The 6,648-nt window shown below is 39.7% G+C and overlaps 1 pseudogene; it reads left to right on the plus strand.

Moving 5' to 3' along the window:
- The first annotated feature begins 695 nt into the window (after positions 1 to 695).
- Positions 696 to 1,039, plus strand: LOC139002299 (peptidyl-prolyl cis-trans isomerase A pseudogene; annotated as a pseudogene).
- Positions 1,040 to 6,648: the final 5,609 nt, after the last annotated feature.

Here is a 6,648-nt window from a genome sequence, read left to right on the forward strand (position 1 = left end):
TTTCCTGGGTTTGGAATGTGGCTCAAAGGCAATAGTAGAAGACTAGATGAGATAAGTCGTTGTCATAAAAGTTACTGCTGTTACAGTAAAAGTCTTTTTTTTTCCACACAGGCATTCATTCAACTGTGTATGTTATAAATATCATTACATAAACACCTGCTTCTTTATACTACATATGTATATGTGTATTTATATTGAAGGCAGGCTTTTTAATTTTTATTGCTCTATAATGAAAAAAAACACACAATTGGTTTTCTCTGCTAAAGGTATTTTTTCCTTTTCCATTGCAAGGAGGTAGCCAAGCCATTATGTTTCTTTGCCCCAGGGACTTTAGGTTGCTTGAATGCAAAGCAGATATCCCCAGAGGACAGCCATTCCTTTTTTCCTTTTTGTAGGTTCTGTTTTGGAACACTAGCCCATTGTGGGAATTATGCCACATCACCCAGAGTGGAGGAAAAGAAAGATGAGGGCTGGCTTTGCAGCCGCTGCCGCCGCAGAGCCACCCATGACCAGCCATAGTGAACCTCACCGTGTTCTTCAACATCACCCTGGACAGTGAGCCCTTGGACCGAGTCTCCTTTGAGCTGTTTGCAGACAAAGTTCCAATGACAGCAGAAAACTTCCATGCTCTGAGCACTGGGGAGAAAGGATTTGGTTATAAAGGTTCCTGCTTTCACAGAATTATTCCAGGATTTATGTGACACGGTGGTGACTTCACACACCATAATGGCACAGGTGGCAAGTGCATCTATGGGGAGAAATTTGAGGATGAGAACTTCATCCTGAAACATACAGGTTCTGGCATCTTGTCCATGGCAAATGCTGGACCTAACACAAACCGGTTCCCAGCTTTTCATCTGCGCTGCCAAGACTGAATGGTTGGATGGCAAGCATGTGGTCTCCCGCCAGGTGAAAGAAGGCATGGATATTGTGACAGCCGTGGAGCGCTTTGGGTCCAGAAATGGCAAGACCAGCAAGAAGATCACCATTGCTGACTGTGGGCAACTCTAATAAATTTGACTTGTGTTTTTATCTTAACCACCAGACCATTCCTTGTAGCTCAGGAGAGTACCCTTTCACCCTGATTTGCTTGGAATCCTATATAATTAAAGGCAAATATGCAAATTCTCCCCTTGACCGGGAGTTCTACTAAGAGTTCAACCTGGAGTTCGACCAGGGGGTGGGGCCCACTGGCCAACTGCCCAAGTCCCCTCCTCCCGGCCAGCTTGGCCCCAATAGGGGCGGGCCAGCTAGACCCCACCTGTGCACAAATTCATGCACCGGGCCTCTAGTGTTCTATAATCTTTGTGCTCTTGCCACGGTTCATTGGGTTCTAAAATTTCCTTACCCCTTTCCAGTCTAGCTGGATTGCAGAGTTAAGTTTATGATTATGAAATAAAAACTTAACAGTTGTCTGTCAGAGAGAGAGAGAGAGAGAGAGAGAGAGAGAAAGAAAGGAAGGAAGGAAGGAAGAAAAGAAAAAAGAAAAGAAAAGAAAAGAAAAGAAAAAAAGAAAGAAAAGAAAAGAAAAGAAAAGAAAAGAAAAGAAAAGAAAAGAAAGAAAGAAAAGAAAGAAAGATGAGAACTTTTGGAGGGTGGAGGTGGAAATAAAACTGTCTACTGGCAATCAATTCCTTTAGGAGAGCAAAAGGTGGGGAGTTTGGGTGGTTTCCAAAGAAGGAAGTGCTTGTTACCTTTCAGTTGAGTAGATTCCTACAGGACATTGAGGAGCCGTGGTCTCAGGAATTGAGATGACAGAGACCCTTGTTCAAGTTTAGCTGTGAGTACAGTTTCCCTCAGGGACCAGATCATGTGGCCTGGACAATGAACAAGGCAGTAGGCATGGTGGAGACCACAAGCCTTCCTTTCAATATTTTAGAATGCAGAAGACATCCCCATCCCCAACCTTTGTATCACCTGGAAATGAGAGTGGAGGAGGGTAGTCCAGAAATGACAGAAATGGAATTTCCTGCCAGGCAATTTCTGCCCTAAGAGCTCAATTTGATTTAAACAAAATAAAGAAATGTGATATTTCTTAGACCCAGAGTTATGGTGAAATTTTCGTTCTTGATTTTTTGGTTTCAGTCATTACCTATTCATATCCCATTTGGAAGATGATTTTTCTTTAGTCCTCATACTTACACAGCACCCCATCACATGCATCCTTTTTGCTCCCCATCTTTCTAGTATAGTTATTTTATAATTTAGGTTAGAGAACAATTGTTGTGTTACTATGATGATGTACTGTATTTTTCCATGTATAAGACACTATTTTTTCTAAAATCATTAGACTGAAAATCGAGGAATGTCTTATACATGGAAGTCAGAAGTCAGCCAAGGAGGGAGCCTTGCAGGTGTGTAGCTGCCCATACCTTGTCAAACAGGCTTCCTCCAATCACAAGCCTTATTGTTACTGATATCAGCTGATGCCATAATTGGAAGTGGAGGTGCAAAGTGTGCAGATACAACAGAGACCAGAGTGTTCGGAGCCCATAAAGATGTCAAAAAATAGCCCTAACCGGTTTGGCTCAGTAGATAGAGCGTCGGCCTGCGGACTGAAAGGTCCCAGGTTCGATTCCGGTCAAGGGCATGTGCCTTGGTTGCGGGCACATCCCCAGTGGGAGGTGTGCAGGAGGCAGCTGATCGATGTTTCTCTCCCATCGACGTTTCTAACTCTCTATCCCTCTCCCTTCCTCTCTGTAAAAAATCAATAAAATATATTTTTAAAAAAAAAGATGTCAAAAAATAAAAAGATAAATACCGGTAAGCAATTGTCTTACTCTGCAAAATCCAAACTGAATGTAATCAGCTATGCAAAAGAGCATGGATATAGAGCTGCAGAGAGACAATTTGGACCTCCTCCCACTGAGTGTGTGATCTGACAGTGGAGAAAACAGGAAGAACAACTCCTTAAGATGCCAAAAAAGAAGAAGGCCTTCAGAGGAAAACCAGCAAAATGTTTAAAATATTGATTTCTTAATTTTGGATTGGAAAAGTGGGGGGTGTCTTATACATGGGGGCATCTTATACATGGAAAAATATGGTATATGCTATTCATAGCTTATAGAATGCAGTGATTTATACAAATAAGATTATTCCTCTAATTTTCAACTGTGTTTTTCTTGGATTAAATAATTGTCCTAAAATTTTTTTTGATTAGTTTTCTACATATTTCTAATTGAAACTTTTTGCCATTTGCATAAATATCTTCTTGCTGTGTTCATACACATAAGGCATTCTGTCGTTTCCTGAAGCACGCTAAACTGCCCTACTCCAGAAAGGCTATCCTCAGGGTCCCCACACGGCTGTGACCATGGACTTGCTCTTGACCAGAGTTCTGTGGTTCTCTCCACCTTGTCTCCCTGGTAGAGTTCCTGTCTCCAAGGTCTTGTCTTCCTCTTTCTTGGTTTAACCACTGTGAAGCACAATCTCTAAGTGGCTATCTGAGAGGCTGCAGGTGATGTAAAAATTTTGCTACCCTGAAAGTGTCCTTATTCTTCCCTCATACTTACTTGATAGGTTGGCTGAATATAGACATATATGTTGAGAAATACTTTCTTCATAATCTTTAAGGTATTGCTTTTCTATTTCCAGTGTGCTGTTGAAAAATCCAAAGCTATTCAGATTCTTTATCTTTTCAGGTGACCATCTCTCCACCCCCCTCCTACATCCTTACCCTCAAGCTTGCCTTCGTCCCAGTGTTTTAAGATTTCACAATGATGTAACTTTGGTGTTGTGCATTCTCAAACATTACCTGGGAATTCTGGACACAATTTCACACTGGATATTAGGTCATTTTTGTTCCAGGAAATTACTTTAAATGTTTTTCTCATTTTCTCTGTTGTGTTTCTTGGGGAGTTCTTATATTTGAATGTTGAACTTTGAACTTGTCCTCTAATTTTCTGACTTTTTTCTCCTCTTTTCCATTTTTTGAATCCTTTTTTTTTTTCTTGCTCTGCTTTCTGAGAAATTTCTCCAGGTTTATCTTCTAACACTTCAATTGACATTTTCATCTATGCCATTGCATTTTTAACATTTCTATTGATTGATTTTTACAACAGGCTATACTTGTTTCATAGAAACAATGTCTTCTCATACCTCGATAAATATACTAATGATAGTATATTTTCTTCTCTCTGTATTGTCTCTGGTTCTTCTAGTTTGCTTAAACTATAACTCAGTTCTTTATTTTTTTGTATTAAATGATATCTAAGATATCTGGTGATCCTCTGTGTTTGCACATATTTAAGAGTGTGGCATGCTTAGAGTATGAGAGTGGATATTGAGATCTATCTAGGTCAGTGTTAATATAACTGTATGCAATGATGGGCATGTTATATATTGACACTGTCCAATACCATAACCAGTAGCACATGTGTCTGTTGATAATTTGAAATGTGGCTAGTGCTACTGAGGAACTGATGCATCAATTTTAGTTAATTTAATTAATCCAAAATTTAATGTAAATCACTACAGGTAGCTAGTGGCTACTGAAACATAGGGTTTGGGGTGCAGATTCTTCTCTTGGGTCCTTGTCCGACGAAGTTGAATAAATTCGTGGACTAAAGGCTTCTTTAATAAAAATGTGGAAGTTTATTTTAAGCTTATACAAACTCTCTCTGGGGAGGGGTCCCCAAATGGGAAAAACCTACTCTCTCTCTCTAATCATTAGAGTCTAATGGAAAAAAATCTAAGTCCAAAAAGTTTTCTTTGTCTCTTTGTCTCCAGGTTTATAAAGGCTGTAGCTCTTTGTCTGAACATGACCCTTTCTAATTGGACCCTTCCTTAATTTAGGATCCCCATGCTTTCCTCATTGGTCACTCTGCTACATAGTATCAGTTTCAAAGCTCAAAACCCATGTGGTGCCCTTCTCTTTCTCTCCCCCTTATCTTGCAACATTCCTCTATCCTCTGTGAAAATATGTTTCCCTCTTCCCGGTATCCTGTGACTTTTCTTTATCCTCTGTGAAAATATTCTGGCATCTTAGAGCTATTTTTGCCTTTCACATATGCATTCCTCTCCCATAAGCCCTCCTTATCTCCTGATACTGCCTGTCCTATCTCTAAAATTCCTTTCACTACTATATTGAACAATGCAAGTCCAGGCTTTCTTTTTGAAGTGTGTGTGTGTGTGTGTGTGTGTGTGTGTGTGTGTGTGTGAGTGTGTGAATTTGGTTGGATTCATTAGAGGAATCACTTTGAGCTGCTTTCTGGCCAAATTGCTAGCATTCTGAGATCCAGGTAGAGGAAGAGGAGAAGGGGGCAGGGATAAATTTTGTTTTCAATATGCCAACACTCACTAATCTTAATTTTCTGTCCTGTATTGCCGCCCCTCAGCTCTCCTAGAGCCCTCTGTTTTAGATTTTTCAAAAAATAAACTTCTAGGCTTTTGCTGGGAGTAGAGAGGAGATCTGAGGCTCTAATTGCTTCATGGTTTCTGTTCTACCTTCAGTCCACTTCCTGAGCTGCCTAGTTCATCCAGCTCTCAAGACTTGTGTGTAATCAAATGCTTCTCAGATTCTCTGCCATCTTGGGACCCATCACTCTGGGATCTGGCACATCAGTTACCTTTCATTAATCTTCTCACCTTTCAAATGTTGAGGCTGTCATGCCTTTCCTCATTCTTTGTCCTTATTATTTGATGTCCTGGGGGCAAAAATTCTTTTCCATGTTTTCATGGGGTTTCAGAAAAGTATAAAAACAAATGAGTATTCTTCAGTCACTCAGTCACCTTTACTCCACAGTTAGTTTATTTCATATGTGTGTTGTTTCAGTTTGCTCAGGCTGCTATAACAAAAATATTATAGACTGAATGGCTTAACAGCCAACATTTATTTGTCACAGTTCTGGAGGCCAGGAAATTCAATAACAAGATGCTGGTAGATTTGGTGTTTGGTGAGGACATTAATCCTGTTCATGAGGGCTTATGATCTAATCACCTTCCAAAGGCTGTACCTCCTAATACCATCATGTTTGGGGTTAGGATTTTAAAATATGAATTTTGGGGAGACACAAACATTCAGTCCATACCATGGGTTTACATTTATAATCTTTCCAATCTAATCACTTACTACACTGCCTTTTTTTAAAAAAAAAAATTATTATTCATTTCACAGAGAGGAAGGGAGAGGGATAGAGAGTTAGAAATATCGATCAGCTGCCTTCTGCATGCTCCCTACTGGGGATCCAGCCCGCAACCAAGGTACATACCTTTGACCAGAATCAAACCCGGGACCCTTCAGTCCTCAGACCGATGCTCTATCTACTGAGCCAAACTGGTTAGGGTTACTATACTACTTTTTAAGTTGATCTTTAAAAAAGTTATTAACAGTGACTGTTATAATTTAGAATTCATACCTCTAGCTATAATTTCAAATCGATATAAAATATTTTTGCCTGTTTTTGCCTGTTTTTGCTGACTTCTACAAGCATTTGAACTCACACTTATTGAGGCTGAATCTGGATAATTGAATAGGCCTTTCATAACATAAGAGACGAAGTTCAGGTTCAAATATAAGGTGAGCCTTTTTAGCTCTAAGAAAAAATTGGAGAACAATTATACCTTTTATTTAGATATATGCAATTAGCTTTTCTTTCTTTTTTTCTTTATTAATTGTTACATATGTGTCCTTATTCCCCCATTGCCCCC

Source organism: Myotis yumanensis, unplaced genomic scaffold (genome assembly GCF_028538775.1).
Source record: "Myotis yumanensis isolate MYYU_CA2020_CCGP unplaced genomic scaffold, mMyoYum1.0.hap1 SCAF_2, whole genome shotgun sequence".
In the NCBI taxonomy this organism is placed as follows: domain Eukaryota; kingdom Metazoa; phylum Chordata; class Mammalia; order Chiroptera; family Vespertilionidae; genus Myotis; species Myotis yumanensis.